Raw genomic sequence first — 21,172 nt, forward strand, 5'->3', positions numbered from 1 at the left:
CACAAGATAAATTCCTTAATTTTGTGCCTGGTTGCAGGGTAATCACAGGGAATGGTGCTCCAGCAGCTGCGTGTGTTCAGCTGCTGTTTGTGACCACACCTACGTAAGTCAGCATTGAATGTGGATTTTTGGGATTGTGTTGGAAGTAAGAAAACTTCATCTGGGAATTCTCTTGAGCTGTAACATGCTGAATTGCTGAAAGCTGCAAGCCTCTCTTGCTGCACACAAATCTACTCTGTAAGTACCAGTGCAATGAGGCACAAGATTAGAAATATTAAAGTAAGGCAAAGCACTTGGGGTTTGTACAAGTGAAGATGTGTAGTGTTATGTCTCTATTTGGAGAACCATGATCTAATCTTATTTATCAGTATCAAATGAAGAAGGAAAATATGCTTTCTTTGTGTGCTCAACATCAGCATCTGCAAAAAGATGGCCCTTATTTCCTTTAAAACAAAATAGTCTCCATGAAGAAGGCTGATTGGAGGCGCTCAGTGGTGATTTACATTCTTGCTGACATATTTCTCCACTAGGTCTAGGTTTGAAACTGAAAATACTTCAGGCCCGTGGCTGATTGCTTTGGTATCAAGTAAAGGCCATACTTGCATCAGCACCTCCTTGCTGAAGCTGATTTTCCTCTCTGTAGCTGGGCAGGAGGACATGAGCTGGTGGTTCCCAGCGTGGGGCTGGGATGGGTTTCCCATCTGTTGTGCAGAGTGAGGCTGACACACAGAAAATCCTTCAGCTGTTACCACTGTGAAGAAAACCTTCAGGTGGTGGGGAAAGGAAAACCTGTGGAGTCAGAAATAAGTCTTGATGAGTGGGTGGGGTTTTTTTTCTGTGTGTTTGAACTTTCAGGGGGGTTTTTTGGTTGTGTTTTTTTTCCTACTTGGGTCCCAGTTTGAGTTCTAGGACTCTCACCTTAAATAGAGCCACAGGTATTACTGATGATGGGAGAGGAGGGGATGTTCAGAGGGTTGCTGTAGGGTTGGGGCAACCCTGGATGGCTCTTTAGAAGGATCTGGGAATCTAAGGATTTTTTGTGGATTGCTAGAGTGGCAATGAAATTGGTATTACATAGGTATTAAAGGAAAAATACCTTGAAGATGCCAGTCATCAATCCCAAGCACAGCTGTGCTTTTCTTTTTCTATTTTTTTTATTCCCCCCTCCTAAATGCTTCCTTGCCCTGTAGCAGCCCCTGTGCTGGTACAATTGTTTATGGACTCGAGCAGTGACTGGGAGCAGAGAACTCCATCTGGGTTAAAAATAACTTGGTCCCAGAAAATAAACTGTATTTTTAACTTGGATCAAGTTTCCTGGTCCAGAACACTGTATAGCCCTGCAAATACTTGCAGTGACATGAGGAAGGTGCTGCCCTGGTCCTTGGGGCAACTGGGGCACTTTAAGCCAAGTTTTATGTTAAATCCCAGTTGTAATAAGCTTTGCAAAAGGACATGGGGAACCATTTTCAGCTGTATCCCAAGCTTGCAGTGCAGGAATGTGTTTTGTGGGTGTTTGGGGTCTTTTTGAGTCCTAAGTATTGTATTTTTTTTGTTTTTTTTTGTTAAGTAACCAATCAGGCCTAATTTTCAGCAATAATAATGGCTACAAAAATTCTATCCATTTAATACTGAAGTATTTTAGTGGAATGGTTTGGGGAGCATCTGCCATGCAACAGGAGGGAGAAATGGTGAATTCTGGAGGCTCACAAAGTGGAGTTCTGCAGGTTCTGTCCTCCTGGGTGCTTGGTGGGGCTCAGCTGCAAAGGTAGGATGGCATGGGAGGCTTGTCACATGGGGACAGAATGTCATCCATACCTTTTAGAGACATCCAGGGGCTGCCAGGGATCCACGTGGCTCTCAGGGAGTCCTTTGGTACAAGTGTGTGTCATCCACCTGATGGGATGTGCCAGTTCACAAGTGTCTGTCTATTGTCTCCTGTCACCCTCCCTCGGTGGCCTCCTTCTCACATGTCTGCCTAGGAAAACACGTACTGAGCCATCTTCTAGTCCCAGCAGTGTCATAGGAAACAACCCAGGTCTTTGGGACTTGCTTTTAGCAGGTAAAAATTGGAATATTTCGGAAGCAAAACCATTCCTTTTTTCGATTCTAGCAAAAAGCAAAGCCCTGAGTATCTTCCACATGGATAGCAATGAACATGCAGTTGCTAAGGAATGAGCACATCCTGCTTTTCACGTGTGAAGTTTGCCAGAAGGCTCAGTCTCCTTCTGAATATGGATCTTAATTTCAGGCTTTTCCTCAGGCCACCAAAAGATTGGGTGTGGGGAGGAGGGTGGAGGGCACCCCATGGGCTCGGGGATTTTGGTCTTGGCCTTGCAGCTGGTTGGGACAACTGAGAGTGCCTGGGCTCAGTCTTCTGCCTTCCTGGGACTTGTTTCTGCCCGAGTACCACAGTGGAGAGCTGTGAGGATCACAGCTGAGCCATCAGTGGTTTGGGAGCCATGGATCCATGTATGATGTGGGGCTGGGGGGAAGTTGCTATGTGGGTTGCTGTGGTTATTATTTTTTTTTTTTTTTAGAATGTGAATTAGAAACATTAGGAAATGGAGCAAAACTACCTTTCTTTTGTTTGGTTTTTTCCCCTTCACATCAGAAAACTCCTCTAGCATGGTCAATCTACTTTAATGAGGGCTCTAGCAGTGGGATGCCTTGGTTCCTAATATGGCAGATACTACATCTGCTTCCTGTATGTTATCAGACATGTTTTTAGGTCTGGGCTGTAATCTGCAAAGCTCTTATGGAACTGGCCCTGGTTATTTTAGAGGCCTTTTCAGTCTGTGGTCTGGAATAACACAGTAATCAGGGGCTCCAAGTGGACAGGGTTTAAAGTGATACTATCTGGGGCCATGGGGAGCTTTCCTGGCAGCACTTAGCTTGGAACTCTGTTTTGTGTGATACCAGCCTGAGCCTGGAATTCACTGGTTTTAGGGTGAGAAGAGATGTGAGAAGATGGGTTTTACAGCAGGTTTATCTGTGCTGGTAGCTATGAGAATGCTCCAAGTGAGGGACCTTCTGAGAGACCTTCTCAGTGCCAGTGCCTGAAGATTATGCCTGATGTTCTTCAGGGTTTTAATTTTTTAAACATAATTACCATATTTTTCTATTTCTGAATTTTTTCTTTATCTGGTAAAGAAATATCTTCTATTTTGCTATAGTAAAAAGTTACCTTTTTTGCCTATGTCATGAGCATAAATTTAAAGAATTGCTTGTGAGAAATGCTGACTTAATCGTCTAGCTTGGGAGGTGTGTGTGATTTTCAGAGATGTCCCTATTTCACACTCCCTTTGGATTTTTCTGGTGAGAAGAAATAAATTCCAATTCCTGAAATTTCTCATGTATAAAAATCCAAACTATTTGTGGATGTCTGCTGCTGAATGAAAACGTGTTGGCTATCGGGTGCTAAGATGTTTGACAAAAGACTTCAGAGTGGAGGAGGTGGGGAGAATAATGTTTGTTTGAAGATCAGTGCACCCTGGGGAAGAAATTTATTATGATAGTATCAGAATAAATAAAGTCCTCCTTTGGTGTAGTTTTGTTTGTGTCTTTTTAATTAGCATGATTCCTTGGGGACTGCTGGAGATTGACCTGTGTGGGTTTATGATAAGGATGCGTAAGAAATTTTTTTGTATTTTGTTCTAAGTAGGGTTTTTTTTTTTCTCTACAACTGGTGGTTGTAACTTTGGTTACCAGTAACAAAGGAGAAAATTTTTTCTTAATCATTCTGTTGCTGTGGGTGGGAATTATCCCAGGTTTAGTGTTTCTGGTACTATATTGGCTGTGAAAAGAGAAAAGGCAGTAGATGCGAGCTTGAGTTATGAGTTCCATTTCCTTTGTCCTGCATTCTGAGGTCAGCATCAGCATGCCCCATCAGAGAAATGGGACAAGTCCCAGACCTTCTCAGTTGTGGCAGGTATTTTATGTTAGGAGAGGGATATTTTATGTCAGGAATTGAGTGGAATCGGCATTGCAGATGGAAGGTAGAGCACTCAGATAAATGCTTATTTTAGCTTACAAGTAAAGCCAGAATCTCTGAACTCTGGGGATGTTCTGAGGGCATAGCATGCTCAGAAATGTGTGACTTTGTTTTGTGCAGCAGCTTCTTCCCCTTCATTGGCTTCAACTGCTGGTCACTGCCTTTCCCTGCTGTGCATGAGGCTTATAATCTCCCCTGGAGTCCCCCAGGCCTCAGAAGCTCCTTTGAGCATTGCCAAGGCACACAACCACAGCCCAAGGTGCTGAGCAGATCTTTGGCACCCAACTCCCTCCTGCAGGCACTGGGGAGGTGGGCAGAGCTCCTTCTGTGCCAGGCAGGGAAGGTGGAGAACACTGGCAAGGCTTGGCCTGCTCTCCTGCAGTGCCCAGTGCCACCTGCCAGCCAGGGAAGGAGCCTTGCTGCCCGTCCTGTGCTCCAGGGCTGCCTTTCCTTCCCCAGCCTGCATTTATAGGGTTAGACTGGGCACCAGTTAATCCACTGGTGTAATTTTATGAAGAATTGAAACAAATTGCTTTCCCACTCATGCGTTTTTACAGAGAGAGGAGTAGTTTGTCTCATAATTCCATGAATTATTGATTCCTCTGGGCTTCCTTTCCAACTCAGATCGTGCAGCTGCAAAGCTGGAGATGTCCCTGCTCTGCAGCATCACTGAGATCTGGTGGCTGGGAGGGGGGACTTCATCAAGTTCAGTGTTAGAGTGAACTAATAGTGAGATAGCAGAAGCCCTGTGAGACCCAGGGCTACTTTAGCCCTGATAATCACCTCTTACAAGAAATGTCTGTGGTTAGCAGCAGATCTGCAGTAACACAGGTCACTGTGATTATTCTTTTACCTTGAAGAAAGCAGCAGTGGTTGGAGAGCTGTGTAATGTGTGTGTATTCTCATGTCCCTATCCCTGGGACTTAGACTGCAATAAGTAAAGTTTTCTAAAGCTTCCAGTATAATTCTTCTTTACTTATAATAAAGGGGTGGAAAAACCCTGTCATATGGTATTGGCATCAAGTACTTTGCTTAGAAAATAGGGTGTTGCATTTTCCCTGGACAGCAGGAGTTAGAGCAGAGACACGTGGGACTTTGTCTTGGAGTGGATGATGAGTTTATTGTGGGTGCTGTTCTCAGCTGAAACATCACCATTTTACCTGTGACCTGAGCCTGTGGGGTTTTTTTTTCCTCATTTATAACAACTGAGCACTGCTTTCTTGCAGGACTGCCATGCCTGTAGTGGACATTGCAGTGGCCCTTTTCCCTCCCTTACAGAAGTGCACTCAGCATGAGCCATGTGCTGCTGTGGGGCTGCAGGTCAGGCACTGTGCAAATGCCTGAGTGTTGATGGAGGGGCTGTAGAAATGCCCATAATGTTGCTGCTGCTCTAATCCTGCCCTTGAAAGCAAGAATGTTGGTGGAATCTTGGTCGTATTCTTTAGGTCTTGCATTCCTCAGTAAATAACAGGATTTGACTGTGAAATGCCATTTGGGGTTTGAGTAAGGAAATGCATGAGAGGCCCAAATGCAGTTGGGATGCTCTTGGTCTGTGCCTTCTGAGCAGGGAGAACAGGCTGTGGAGTTTGTGAGGCTGTACTTCAGCTCTCTGCTAAAGTGCTTGAGATTCATATTGTCTTTCCTCTGGAAAAGAAACACCCCCCTGTCCTTACTCTTTTCATGCAGAATTAAAGGAGGTAAATCTGGGATTTTTATCTGCTGAGGTGGAGGCTCAGTGTTCTGCAGTGTAATGCTCTCTGTAAGAAATGCACTGAGGTTGATCCTTTCTCCCATCTGACAGTAATGAGGGGGGGTTGACTTGAGGCAGGAAGCATCTTCCCATCCTTCTCTGATAATCCAGGCAGCTTGGAAAAGCTTAATCAATGCGGGCGGGTTTGCACTGTTTACTGTGTGTGGCAGAGAAGAACTGCAGCACTTATCACCCCTCCTGTTTTTCCTGTCTCTAGAAGCTTAAAACTGTCACTCCTCAGGAATTCTTCATGCTGCAAATCCCCATTTCTCTGGTGTGCTTGTGCTTCCTAAATGACCCTTATCTGTAGTGACAAGGCTTTAGTGACCAGTCGATCTGGATCGGGGTGGCCGCTCTGTCTTATCTTGCCACATTGACTTTATTTTGAGAGCAAATTCTGCTGGTCATAAATGGAAATTACTGCAGTTCTTGCTGACTCCCTGACAGTTTGAATCCTGCTTTAGAAGCTGGATAAGAGTTTTTAGATAAGAACACTTAAAAAAAGTAGAAAAGTAAAAAAGATTTGGGCTTTTGAGACTGTGCCTTTCTGATGGTTGAATGTGGGACTGGTAAACAGCTCTGCCATTAAAGCAATGTAAATTCCAGCATATCCAGTATCCTGTGGTGGCTGTGCTGACTTCAATTGTATTAGTCAGTGCAGGGGGCACAGTCAACTGATGCTGGTGTCATTCAGGCAGCTGCCTCTGGTAGTTCTGTTCATCACTTCCTTTTAATCACACAAAATTCCAAAGGCAATGCATTTTTTTTTCCTATGAGTTGACTGATTTAATTGAACAGGTAGAACCAGTGTGGACAATGTCCATCCTGAAAGGTCAGGCATTGAGGCCATGGTGTCCTGCAGCTGGGTTGGGTGGCTGTCCCCATCACTTAGAATGAAAGAGATCCAGTGTTGAGTGGTTTTGAAAATCCAACAGCAGAGAGCTCAGTCTGCTCTCCAGCCTAGACCAGAATCTTCTGGGGAGGCAGAGGGGAAATGGAGAACACACCACTGTGGTGTTTGTGGGGTTTTTTTGTTGGAAAATGTCTCTGTTTGAGGGCTCTGGTTGCACAGACTCAAAAGGGAGAGCAAGGCTTTGTCGGCAGCTCTTTGTCCCCGTGGATCTTTGGAGTTTTGTACAATTAGGCCCCTATCAGTGTCAAAGATGTCTGAAATCTCTCCAAGGCTTATAGCTTAAGTTGAAGTCACGTCAGTATTTTTCCATGTTAGAAGGATCCCTCTGATTCAAACGAGATGCATGTGTGAGGACAAAAGCTGCCTGTACCTGCCAGGCTGTTAGGTCAAGCAGATAGCAGGGAGCTCTGGCTTTCCATGCCATTGGTTTAATTTTTAACCCATTGGGGTCCAGACCCATTGTCTTCCCTTCCCAGCACAGGGTGGACAATCCAGCATGTATTTAGAGGATAGAGGCTTCCCTTGCTTCCTGGATGACCTTAAAAGGCATCTCTCAAGGACTTTTGTTTTTGAAAGACATGTAGCTTTGTATGAGCAGTTCACCATGCAAGCTAAAACCCCTATATCATGGTCTTCAGGAGAGTCCAGCATGTGCTGTTTTTTGCCTTTGCAGGCCATACATGGTAGCTCAGGACCTTCCTTAACACACGTGTTGTCCTACCACAATAAAATCTCCTGGAGCATCCCAGTAAGCAATTGCAGACAGGAAACCTCCATCTCACTGAGGAGAGTTTTACTGGCTCTTGCAGGGACCTCAGTGATACCATTTTTCTCTATCTTAATGAAGCATTACAGTTAGTTTACATAGTGATAAATATAATAATTATTGTAGAGATGGCTGTGTGCCCGAAATGCCTAGAAAGCTGAACATGAAATCTTTTTAATGGCATCATAATGGTCTTTTTAAGTGTTACAGATTTCCTAGTGTTACATATAATAAATAATGCACATTATTTTCTGGTGAACTTGTACAGATCGACAGTGTGTACACACAGAAAGGACTTCATCTTGAGAAGTTTCATTATTTCTGTGGCAACTTTTCCTGGTTAGCAGTGTTCTGCAGTGGAAATGAACAAGTTAGGCAAACTTATTTCATTAGGCCAAAGTGTGTTTGTGAAACTAGGGGGAGATTAAATAGAAAAATATACCAGGCTTTGGAGAGTAAGTGTCTCCCTCTCTTCACTAATACATTTTTATGCATTAATTTCTGATTTGTAAATAATGCATTTCAGAGAACACCCAGCCCTACCCCAATATGCCTTCCTTCCCTTCTCCCTCTAAAATCTCTCAAAGGAAACAGTCTGTAGCCAGTGTGAGATGCTTGTTTGTGGATTCTGCTTCACTTGGCAAACTATGACTCTTTTCACTTTGGGTCCTATTCCTGGCAAGGGTCAACTGTTTAACTACAGAAATCAGTAGGAAGCTGTTGGACCAAGATGCATCAGGCCAGAGAAAAGCTGTTTGTACTTTTTTTCTTTGGTTCTTCCGGCAGATTTGAATAAAAAGTATGTGGAAAAGGGTTAGGCCCTTGAATTTTTAATACTGGAGTGTATTCCTTCCTCATATTTAAAATTCTGTGCTAAGAGTGCCTGCACCACAATAATCTGTTGAAGATGAAGCATGAATTTTCAGAATTGGTGCTGAATCCTGTAGGGCCCCACCTTCCCTTCTGCCTAAGGACCAGGGTTTCCTGCAGCTCCACGTTTTTAGGGTGCGTGAGTCGAGAGTTAACAGTCAAACTATTAATGCAGAATAGAACAAAATACTGCATCCATGGCAACTACAAATGAGACAGGACTAAAATCAGTGATTTTTAAAAAATGCCATATTTGTAGTGTTCTCTGAAAAGCAAAATGGGAACAACTAATAAGATGAGAAAATATTTATATCTCTGGTGACTCTCAGAGCCATGGTTTATTACTTTGACCAATCTTGGTAATTTCAATTTTTACTTGTAGAGAGCACAGTATCAAAAGCATCTGGCATTGTGATGTTGTGCAGATACTTGATGAACTCAGTATTAGGCACCTATTTTTCCTGTGATTTTGATGCTTTGGCAGGAAATAGAATGAAAAAGAGATGAGACAAAAAGGATGGCTAGTGAATAAAAGATATAGCCTTTTCCTCTAGGAATACAATGTACATGGTGTGCTCTCAATGAAAGTTTTTTGAAGTCTTCATTCCAGTGAGTTCAAGCAGAAATAAGAAGGGTCTTTTAAAATTCTCGTTTCATTATGAATCTTGTCCAGCAGGGCCTTTCCTGCATATCCAAGTGCTTCATTTGCCATGTGGTTGTCATATTCCAGCACTGCCTTTGAACAGGGGCTTCAGGGTATGTCCCCAGTTGCACCTGTAGCTAAGGAATGGGGCTCACCTGACACGTGTTCTAGGGCACAGCTTTTCCTTTTTGTAGGCCCAGTGCAGCCTTCTAAATATGAAGAATTTTGACACATCCTGAGGAGCACTCCACAGACCTACACTCATATTCTTGGATGTCCCATGCTCTGTGTAGGGGGCGTTTGTTTTGAGGGGATAATGTATGCAGGGCCTTTTGCATATTCAGAAAGAAATAGGCATATTATAAGCACACAAATATTTTTATACTGTGTGCAAGGTAATTAATCTAGCGAATCTTTTATATTTTAATTACCCTCTCTCACCCTACAGACTACCAATTTAGAGGGCTGAGCAGTTCCAGGCTAGTAGTCATCAGTCTTGCCTGATGTTATTCTGTTTGAATTGTTGCTTATGCTTCATTTCTGTGCTAACCAGAGACTTCTCAGGGCAGCCCACAATGCCCAGATGCTGTTCATTTGCAGTGGTCACTATGTTGAAATAGTGTGGTGGATGTGGAGGTCTCTTGTCTTTTCCAAGGTGACTGGAAGTGCTGGTTGTGCATTCAATCACTTTACACTGAGTGCTGCTCCAGACTGTGAGCTCTTTCCTCCTCCATGCCACTGGAAATAAATGAGTTTGCTTTGCCCTTTTGGACAACAAGCTGATGTGCTGGAAGATGTTGCCAATACCTTTTTTTCCTAATGGTTTAAAAAGCTCATTAAATCTGCTTGCTTGGTGGAATTGCCAGTGAGCTCCTTCATACCATGTAAAGTGTTCCCTTGTTTCTCTCCTTGGGTCCTGGGCGGCTGCTGCTTGGAACAGGGAGCCTGGCAGCGAGGGTTTGGTGCCTCAGGCTGCTGCATGGCTAAAAGATGTGCTTTGAGAAGGAGACATGAAGTCTCCCTGGCTGTGGAAAGCCAATTACTGTGGGGCTGTGCAGTGTTAGAGCTAACCTTGGCTCTGTGGTGAGTGTTGAGGGCAAATGTGCAGCTGTGAGATGCTTCCTCAGAGCTCGTGTTGGCCTAAGGAATAGGAACAGAGGCAGCCACAGCCTCTCAATCTGCCCTGCTGAAATGCAGGAGCAATTGTGCAGTGATTGGCAGTGCTGGGAGAGGAGGCAGGGAGGGAGATGTGCTTTGGTGCAGCAGCATGCAGAAAGCCAGAGGGGTCTGTGGCTCGAGCTCAGGGCTGGAGTTACCTCGTCCAGAGCTCACATTCGGGACAGACAATATACTTCCTCTGACCTCGAGTCAATCACTTAATCTGAGTAATCTTACTTTGTGGTTTGTGTTCCTGTTTAAGGTAGGAGTGATAGTGTTAGTGGCTGCTGTCTGTCTCAGGTGTGCTGGGATTAGTGGGTTAAATTTAGTTAAGACATGTCAGGCAGAAGTAGGACATAAGTGTAGCAAAACTGCTGCTGTTACTGGAATACCACCTAGGAGTAATCTTCTTGTAACACTTCCCAAGCACAAGTCTGCCTTGGACAGGGCATTTCAGGGCTTGAACTGTGGAAGGCAGAACAATACTCCAATATTGGAAGTTTCTAAATCATACTGAGGTGGGATTATTATTGTCATGTTGTCTCTTATAACCACTAAACCATTTTGTTCACATAAAAAATCAGTTTGTTCACATAAAAAAACATACAGCAAATGAAGCTGTCACTTTAATTCTTTCTGCAGCATGTTAAAACGATGGTTGTGTTGTGGGGGTCAAGTAGGTGTGTTGGTGAAAAGGATGACAGGTTGCAGCTGAGCTGGAGGAAATTCAAGTTGTCTCAGCTTGTTCTCACTGAGATGGACTGCACGGCCAGCTTGGATTACCTCTGCAGCTCCTGCTGTCTGGCACAGATATTGTTTCCCTCCAAAGGCTGTGGAAGTGAGGGTTAACTATCAATGGAAATTTCGGCTGCCTAAATTGGCTACTTCTGACTTGGCTAAGCAAGATAATGAGCTACTGCTCCCTGATGTAATAATTTATTAGCTTATAGGGTTTTTAAAGGCTTTTAAATAAGTCCTTCTTAGGAAGTAGTATGGAAGAAATTGCCAACTCTATTTATTTATTTTTTTATTTTTTATTCCCCCCTCGCCCCCCTGGGAGAAACCCTAAACCTGCCTTGAGTGTGTAAGAGGGATTTTTGGGGGGTTGGGTGGGAGGAGCTGCAGAAGGGGAGGGTATTGGATGTTTTGCTTCTCCCTTGGCTGAAATGCCTGAGATTGAGTAACCAGGGTATCGTCTGGCATATCTGAGGCCAGGGCTAAAGCTTACAAAAGAGCTTAAGTCATTTCAGTAAATGAATTTAGCTGTTGTCCATCTACATCCTGTGCTTGTTGAGACTTTGCTGATTCCCAGCTGTTTTCTATTGCTCCTGTGCCAGCAGTTGCTCCACCTCCTCTCAAGAGCTGGTGGAATAATTGGAGTGCTAACTTCCTCCAGGCAAAGTCTGTCAAGTTTGCCTAAACCTCCCAAGTGATGGGAAGAGCGGGGCTGGCTCAGGCTTCTTCAGTGGATTGGGAGTGCTCCTGCAGCTCCTCCTTCATCTGTGCACTCGGGGTGCCAGTGGCTTCTGCCTTTGCCTTGAACTGCATTTGGAGAAGGGATTTTGATATCCTTGGGAGCATTTATCTTTTGTGTACGCTGAGTTGCACCGGTTCTAGAGCTGCAGCAGCTTGTTGGAGTAGAGGAGGAGGGAAGCTGTAGGAATGCTTTCTACAAATTGCTCAGATTTCCTGGAGGCAGTAAGGGACAAGAATGCCGTGGTAATGTTTAAATCTATGGGAAGCAGGGCCTTTGCATGTGCTCGTAGGAAGACTGTCGATAGTAAAAGAGTAGGAGATTAAACATGTGTTTTTCCTAGAGGGTGTGAATTTCCAGAAAAGAGGAAAGATAGTTGGGGTTTCTGATCTCCTTTGCTATGCTGCCTGTACCATCCAGGTTCAAGTTACCTGTCCCATCAGATCTATTGAGGAGGATGATTGGAGCATTGTAGATATCAGTCCATAATCTCAGCCATGATTTCTGTATTCAATTCAGTCCTACAGGATTGGTGTGATAGAGAATGTATTCAGGCTTCTTTTTCAAAGAACAAGGAAAGAGGTGATCTACTTTTCCCACAAATTATTTCTCATGGGCTAAAAGGCCAATTTTTCATTTTCAGTCATTTTTTCCCCTCTGATTCAGTAAAAATCTTCTAGTGGAGTCTTTAAGACAGAGTGTTTTTATTAACTTGGAGGTAGTCAAAGTACACAACAAAATCCCTAGAAAGTTCTTTCAGTGCTCGGATTTTTAACAAGCACAGCCTTGGGAAACTCTTAAGTATTTAGGGGATTGTTATGATTCACTTTGAAACACAGGGAAATGAGAGGCAGGGCTGAAACCTGGTCTGCAGCTCTGAATGTTTGGAGGTCTTAAGCTCTTTGTATGTAACTTTTTTGCCTGGAGTGAAGTCTCTGAGTCTGCATTCAGTTAGTGTTGGCTGGGTAATAAGGGAACGTGGAATAGACTTGTCCTGATTGTAACCTGGGAGCCTGGAAGTGGTTTTAAATTGAGAAAGTGATCCAAATTTGTGATTTTGTTACTGAAAACGGCTGTCCTTGGAACATCTCTCTATCCATCCCTCTGTATCGGTCATGAGATATTACAGGTTCTGCTGGGATGAGAGGGGGCATAAAGCTAGAAGTATTAGTCAGAAATCTCTTAGAATACTGAACATTTTTCTGAGTACTGGAAAAGAACTTGAGAAAAATGTAACTTTTTAATACTTTTCCCCTCTCCGAACAAATCTTCCTCCCCATTCAGCTGTAATTTTAGTATCACAGGTTAAGACTCATGGCACTGATTTCAGTGTAGCTTCTGCCACTCTGTGGACAGAGGAGCTTGCTGTGTGTCTTCACGTTTTCTTCTCTCCCCTCTCTCTTCCCCTCCTTGTTCTGGAATACTGGGATTCTGCAGTTTCTTCAGTTGTAGTAGTTGCTCAGTGGGAGTGTGAGAACTTGTGATGTAAAGCTCAGTTCTCACTTTCAAATTTCTTAGTAATTGGTACAGGAAAATAGACCACTGCAGAACTGCACTCACTGGCTAGTCAATAAATGCAGTTACAGAACTCCTCAAAATAAGAAAAAAAATCTATACATGGCATCACTCTCTTCATTCTGGCAGTCTCATTCTTGGGGCACATCTCAGCTCTGTCAATGTTGTTACTAAATTGAAAAAAAAAAAAAGAAAATTCTCTTTATTAAGCTTTGACTAAGTAGGGCAAAACTTTTAACAAAACTCACCAGACTTACTGCAAAAAGCCCTTTTAAAATGAAGTGACTGAAATAATTTAAAAAGATTAATAAGCTTGATTAGTTTAATGTGAGCCGAACATCTAAAATTAGAGGTGCTTTGCATTGCTTCATGTTCTTGCATATATTTTGCTCTCACTTATGGAGGTTATGTTTTCTGAGCAGGGATTAGGAGCGTGGAACAAGTTATGGATACTTAACTTGGCAAATAAATCTGTCCACACCTTATTTTCCTTCTGGGAGATTTGCTGGGAGAGAGGTGGTATGAAAGCAAGAAAGGAAGATGTGGAACTTGTGGGGAAGTCACAGAGGTTGCCAGATCACCCACCACAGCAGAGACTGGGCTGCTGCTGGCACTTGTTCCCTGCAGTGCTGTGTGAGACCTGGAGTCCCAAAGGGGCTGCCCAGGGTGCTGGGGTGTGCTGGGGGTTTCAGGTGGAGCTGGATTTCAGACTGGATTTCAGACTGGATTTCAGGATGTGTCACTGCCTGGGATACATTTATGCAAAGCTGGGGTTCTGGGGCGCAGTGATTCAGCTTTTCCAGCTGCCAGCAAAAGGTGTTGCTTTTGGAGGTGAACCCTTCCTCACTGCTACTGTGAGAGCACAAGGAGAGCCTGACAAAGCTGAGATGGTTCATGTTCAGCTACAGGGAATAATCCAGTGGTTTTTATCCAAAGATGCTGTTTCATCAGCGTTTCTCAGCCAGAGATGCTGTATCTGAAAGCTGTTGGTGTCAGGAAGCGGGAAGAGGATTTGGGATTAAAATTACTTGCTGCCTGCTATGTGCTATAGATAGCTGTGAAATAGTGCAGTTTGTTCAGGGACAGCTTTGCTACCTGGAAATAGAAAATAATCCTGGAGGGAAGCTGTGTCCCGCCATGCAAATTTGGTAAATAAAGAAAGGAGCCTTGTCTGGAATGACAGGTGAAGCCACCCAAGTCTGTGTGCTGTCAGAGGTGTGTGAGCACAGCCCTGCTGTAAAGACAAGTGTTCTCTGTGCTTTTGTGGTTAAAATGAAATTAAAGTTCTGGATTGATTGGGGGGATCAAATAAAATTGCATGTTGGATAAACGATCTTTAAACTTGTTTCTAATGATTTGACAGCTCCAGTGTACATAGAATAAAGGGGTTGAGACAAACCCCTCCAAGAATTAAGTACCTGTCTGCCAGTGTGCTGCCAGCAGATCAGCAGTGACATTCTGTGGTTAACTGGGATGCTGAATAATATTTTTCCATCATTGAAACCTACTGTTTCCTTTTGAATTTATGGATGTTCTTTTTCTGGAAAAAGAGTGTTTGCTTTACCTCGTGTTCCTGATAAAGATGAGGAGTTCAAACCAGAACAGTTGATTGAAATTTATTTATGTAATGAAATACTTATTTATTTCTCCAACGGTCAGTTGGCCAGAATCTAAACTTTGAACTGGCACTGGACTGTAAAGCACTTGAAGTACTGTTGTTATAACAGGGTCACTGTCAACTTCATTTTAGCTCTAAATTTAAGTCCTGTTTACTTAATTTTAAGAAAAGAAACAAGGCAGTGGAATGGCCTGATATGAATAAGAATGTTTTCTATTTTAATCAAAAATGGTTGTTTTATCTCCTCATCCCTAGAAGGATCAGCCCCAGCCCAGAGCATTGCCCTGGGATGCTTTTGCAGCTGAAAGGGGAAATTGAGAAGTGTGATCTTTTGGGGTGGATAAAGTTTCACTTCACTGAAAGGCAGGAGAAAAAAGTAGTCATGAAGCAAAGCCACAAAATGCATTTTGAGTCAATGTCAGTTGTGATGATTGATTAAAAATAGGTAAATAAATACACACGAGTTTTTAACACTAGCATTTATGAATGCAATATTTTATAGCAATGAGCCTTGTGAATTTTCATTGTCCTAGGATAAAGCATCCATGTGAGGTAAGGAAAAAAGTAATCTAAGATAATGATTAATCCAGTACTTGAAAGCATGCACTCCCTTGTTTCTGAAAGCATTAAAGCATCCCAGCTCCTCCTTGCACAGTGAAGTCTGTACCTTAACAGCTGGTGAAGTGACTTGTTCAAGGTCACAGTCCCTGGCATCGCTTGGAATAGCAGTGTGATGCCAGACTTGCTGTCCTCTGACAGAACCACCAGACATGCTCTCCCCGAGTGCATCCTGGAGCTGGGGCTGCTCCCGGCCTGAGAGTGCAGGAGAGCTCTGGAGAAGCAGCAGCTGAGCTTTCCCCAGCCCTGGTTTGCTTTCTGCACACACAGAGTGACCTGAGTGCCAGGAGGCAGCGTGTGCAGTCAGGTGAAGGCACGGGAATTACAGGGTGTCTGCAGAGAACATAGCTGACACTGAAAGAGTCAGCTGGCTTCATGCAGTGCAGCAGGGTTTGCCTTAAAAAAAGGCTGGAAACAAAGTAAATGTAAACAGTTAAATATTTCTGTTATCATTTTCCTTGAGTTTTTTGATCCGTCAAGCAGGTATTCCTCAAATTCCTTCAGTTCTTGATGAATTACGTGAACAAACATAGACTTTATCAAGGATTTATTCTGGTGTCTGGTTGTCTGGTAGTCTGTCTGTGGGTTTTTCTCATTATGGTGTTGCAAACCTTTTTTTCCATCTTTGCTTGCCTAAAATCTGCACCTTCAGAAATAATCTGCACCATTTGAATAGAAGAAATGGAGAAGCATTTATTTGCAATGCATAGATATGTTTTCCACTGCCTGCCAAAGTCAGCCTAGTCTTTAGGCATCAAAGATGCTGCTACCAGAATTTGAAAATGTTGCTAGGAGTTAAGGTTAAAGAGTAAATTCTCACTGCTCTATGGACAGCTTGTAACAGAGCTCATGAAAAGCTAATGCATGAGATGAATATAAACCTTTTTTCTTTATTTTTTCCCCCTCACAGAGTGTACAGAAGATTTGCAGTTCATTTTGGGCAAAGGGTGCAGTGAGAGGAATGGAGTAGGAGGGATTCAGCTCTGATTTTAGAGGTTCACAGAAATGCTGGTACTTCAGGCAGCTGTGACCCCGTGGAGTTCTGTAAGGTTCAGGCTGTGGTTCAGAGGCTGGCATGTGTGGATCCTGCAGCTTCCTGGGCAGCTTTTGCATCTGGAGTTTTCCCCAAGAACTGGAGTTTGCTTTGTGGCTGGAGTAGAAGCAGATCCTTTGTCACATTTATTGAGCTATATAATGATCTCAGTGCTTGCCTTCCAGGCTTGTATTGCTGAGTTACACTAATTTTGATAGACTGTCCTTTAAATTTCTTCAAATCCTGACACAACAAGCACCACCAACATAGTGTATTGTGATAATGATTCATTGCCAGGGTAGACCAAAAATGGGTGATTTCTCCAAAAACACACCCAGCTCTCAGCCTATTTCTGTAGCAGAGCTCCTCCCTCTCTTGGAGCTTCTTTGTGACCTCCCCTGGACTTGTTCTAGCAGCTCCACGTTTTCCTGATGTTTGGGTTACCCCAGAGCTGAAGGCAGCACAGCAGGTGGGAGCTCACCAGGGGAGAGAATGAAAATCCCCTTGCTCAGCCTGCTGGGGATCAGCCAGGACAGGGTTCTATTATGTACCTGCACGTTTTGGTCTTTCTAATTTTTTAAATGGATCAGTGATGCGTATATACACATCAATAGCAAATAATTCTGAAAATTAGCTTGAATGTTTTAAAAATAAAGGTGTTGATCCAATTACTTAGTGTTTTTCAGGTTTAAAGAGCTGTGCTGCAGGTCTGTTACTGCAAAAGGCTGCTGAGATAGTTCACTTAACTTTGTGCTTTGTTCACTGGTGTCTTGATTCCATCCAAAAAACTTGGGTGTGTGAAATCCAGTGCTCTGCTTTCAGAGCAGCGAGGTTGGTTTGTTTAATTCCCAGAGCCTGGTCAATGTCTCTGCACGTGTCAGATGCCATCCCAACCCTGTGCCAGAGCAGCAGGTGGAGCAACAGTTGGTGATGCTTGGAAGCATCACCTGATGGCTTTAGTCATCCCAGTGCTGTGTTTTTGTCAGTGCTGCTGGAGAGGTGGCTGCAGGGCTTGGATGGCTCAAAAGCTGTGCAGTACCTGAGCAGTGGTTTGGAGTTTCCCTTAAGGCCACAGCAGACTTGTGAAACCCACACAACAGAAAATATTAATGTTTTGTGCACTCTACTGAAAGCTTTTGCTTGCTGTTGGAATAAACTGTGTCTCATGTTACCAAAAGAGATGGAACTAGACAGTAAATGTGGTATTTTCTTTTTCCCCCCTCAAGTTTAATTCCTTTGTATGTTGGCTAGGATTGTTGTTCTAATCAGTGGCAGGTTTTTGCCCTTGGCCAAATCAGCCTGTTGAGAGGGGATGGAGTGCATCCCACATGGTGAAGCCTCTTTATTGCTCCCTAGAGGCAAAGAGGCTTCAGATCTAGCACCTGGACCCCTGCCCCTCGCTGCTTAGACCTCACTTGGCTGCTGGATCTCTGCTGGCAGCCACGGCTGGCCAGGGAAGCCTTTCATTATTTCCTGGAGTACTTCCTGAAAAGTCTGTAGGGGCTCAGTGAGATAAACCTGCTCGTTTCCTCTAGGGTTTCCTGATGACTGGTCTGCAGCACAACTTTTCCTGTTTCTAAGATGGGGGAAGTTTTTCTTCCCCACCCATCTGACTGGCCACTCACAGTTATGGGATGTTGGTTTGTCCCTGCTTTAGTTGTAACTCTGTTTTACCTTTCTGGTGTTAATTTTATTGTTTTTTTTTCCTCATCTGGACAGTTTAGGAGACATTTCAACTTCTGCCATAAGATAAGGAGTTTTTTTGTTTGAATTTTTTCTCCCCTCAAAGCAGATTTCTCCCTGGGATCCCTCTCAGTGCTAAAAGAGTAGATGGCATTTGCACTCTTGTGCCTTTAACCTTGGTACTTTTCTAATTGTGAAAACTTCTACATTTTCTGTTGCATTTGGTAGGTTCTCTGATAATTGGTGATCAGAGCTTTCCCCTCAGCTGAATGAAAATAACCTCACCTTTGGTGGTCTCATTGCTGCACTTTGTGTCTTGCTAACTAGCTCAAAATGCAAGTTACTGCATTAATTTAATTTGCAGATTGAATATATTGTGATCATGTATGAGTATGTATAGTATATTCTCTGTATATGTGCAATGTTATATACAAATGAATAATCCATTTGTTCTCTGTAAGTAGTTTGTTTCTGGCTCCTTCAGAAAGGAGGCAAAAAAAAAGAAAAGAGAAAAAAGTGGACAGATGCATGTTTTTTCTGCTGGGTTTAGTTGCAGTCTGTCATCGCTTTCTTGTTGTCTAGTTATCATACAGTCAAGTATTTTAACTGCAACTCCCAACTGATTTATGGTAGTTATTTTTAACAATAAAAATAATTTCTGCTACTTTAAAATAGGCAAATGTAGTCAGGGAACTAAGAATGCAAATGTAAACTTTGTTTTGGGTGGGAGAAGAGCCAGAACTGACAAGAAGTTAACTTGCAGTGGTAGTTCAGGTTGTAATGAGATCTAAGAAACTGGAAGTGCTATTAACTGCAATGTATTTCAGACTTCTGAATTTCCAGAGCTTTGAAGTGAAGAATAATAAAGTGTAGCATGTGAAAAAAATTTCAGGACAGTCAAATCTGTTATTTGTGAATAAATCTTAAAAAGAGTGTCCCAGCTTACAACAGTGTAGATGGCAATTCAAGAATGAACTACCACACCTTGCACTTTAGGAAAAGCAGACCTTTAACTGCATCTTTAGCCTAACTGGCTGCAGGAAATGACCTTACATTTTAGCTGTCTCAGACTTGATTTTCAGTTCTTTTTCCATGCCTACCCTTGCATGAGCCTGTGCTAGGAATGCCATCCTTGCAGAGCTGGCAGTGGGCTAATTAATCCTTTTAATTTAGCTTAGGGATCATTGATGGTACAGAGGCAACCTGAGTTTCACTACGTGTGAAGCCACACACAGGCAGTGTGTGATGAGCCAGCAGCACTGGTACTTTGGATATGGGATCAATGTGTTTCCTACCTGTTAGGCAAGTTACTGATTCCCATCTCTTGTCGTACACAGAAGTGCCTTTGAAAGGCTGAGACCTGAGCTTGCCATGGTTTTGGCTTTTGAAAAGCCTGAACACGTGGCTGTGCATCTTAGAGCCACTGGCTGCTGTGAACTTGTATTGCTCTGTATTAGTTCCCTTTCCCATGAGCAAGTTCTTTCTGTAGCTGAAATGAACAGGTAGTCTGATAGTTTATAATATCTGGTGATGACACCATTTTCTCTGACTTTCTGTAGTTCAAACAAGTCCTTACTGGTACTAACTTGTGGCAGAAGAGGAGGGGAAGATGAATGCTGTAATGGCAGCTTGTCAGTTAAATCAGTTTTTTTTCCTGGTAGTATTGTATTAATTTGGGGGGGAACTATAACTGTTTTTCATAATCTCAGTGTGGTGAGGAGCAGCAAAGCCAACAGCTGGGAGCGTCTGCTCAGTGGGGACCTGCTGCCAGAAACTGAGCTGATAATGATGAGCAGCTCATAGTGTAATTAAGGTCATATTAACTCAAACATCTCCTCCTACCTTAAGCACAAAAATCCAGAAAGCCTGTCATGCAGGAGAACAGTCAGAAGTGGGTCTTGTTGGGTAGAGACAGCTCTAAATCCATGTGTTGAAAAACAAAGGGAAGTTCAGAAAAGTCAAAGTTCATTGTAGAGGAATGTTTGATACAAACATCCTACAGTTTCAGGACAATTTCCACGTCACGTTGTGCAGATCCTTCCTCAGCATTCCACTCCTGGCATGCACCGCTCCGTGCTCTGCTGGAGGATTCCTGAGAGTAGGTGGAAAGGTGTAGCTGCTTCCAAAGCTGGAGGAAGGTGGTGTATTGGCTGTCATTCAGTCTGTGCTCTGGTGGGGACAGCCAGTGAGTTGGCAGAGCTTGGAGGTCAGGATGATCAAGGGGTGGTCTCAGGGGATGGTTTGGCACAGCCTGGCAGTGTCCTGTTGTGTTTCAGGGGCAAATGATGAGTTCCTCTGTGAAAACCCTCCTCGTGTAGCCCCTGAGCAGAGGGCTCTGCTGCTTGCCCTTCTCTGTACAGGGAGCTAAGTGTAGCTGTAAGGAGTAGCTGTACATTTTTTCAGTGGATATTAAAATCCAAGAATCCTTTAGAAGAGTAGCCAAGTGAGATTGAAATGGATTTGCACCCCATACAGGAATGCTATGCTTCTGTTGTATTTGCTGTGTAGGTTTTAAAGCCCTGCAAAATTAAGACACTAGGAAAAGTAAGTTTCTAGTGACTTCACAAAAGTATAAAAGTATTAAATGTGTGTGACTAAGTTTGAATAACTCTGTTTGAAAATGTGTCCTGTCCTGAGAGGCTCAGTTCTGAAGCTTGTGTCCAGGATGCAGCACTGTGGGGAACGACCAGCTGCTCTGAGGAGTGAGGCTGGTGTGACAGGGCATCAAAGCTTTGTAAGGTGCTTTTCCTCAGTCTCATCAATAATTAAACCAGCGCCTGGAAATCTGTCTTTCCACTTTCCCCTTTATGAAATGAAATTGGCCATCTCAGGAGTGTTTTCAAATCTTGCACACAGAGAACACTTAAAAGTCCTCAGAAAAAGCTGTGGACTGCGTTTCGTTTGCAGTCTTGATTCCTTAGAAAGGAAAGAGATGATGTTGTTGACTGAAATCTTTAATGCTTTGGACAACAGGTTTCTGTGGCTGTGGGGTTTGTACGGGATTTTCTTGCACTTTTGGAAAGCATCAGCATTTCTTTTGCATAAAGATTGATGAGTGTTTATCAATCTTTAAGGCTTGTAATGCTTCTCCAGAGTTGCTGCTTTCATGCCTACATGGAGCAGATCCTTGCTCCTTGTTG

General features: G+C 43.3%; 1 protein-coding gene across 2 annotated transcripts in view; it reads left to right on the forward strand.

Annotated features, from left to right (window-relative positions):
• IGF1R (insulin like growth factor 1 receptor) overlaps positions 1 to 21,172 on the forward strand; it is a 170,909-nt gene that overhangs the window by 50,558 nt on the left and 99,179 nt on the right. The window lies entirely within an intron of this gene.

This window comes from Agelaius tricolor, unplaced genomic scaffold (assembly GCF_023055355.1).
Source record: "Agelaius tricolor isolate 1412-34295 unplaced genomic scaffold, bAgeTri1.0.p SCAF_16, whole genome shotgun sequence".
NCBI classification, from domain to species: Eukaryota; Metazoa; Chordata; class Aves; order Passeriformes; family Icteridae; genus Agelaius; species Agelaius tricolor.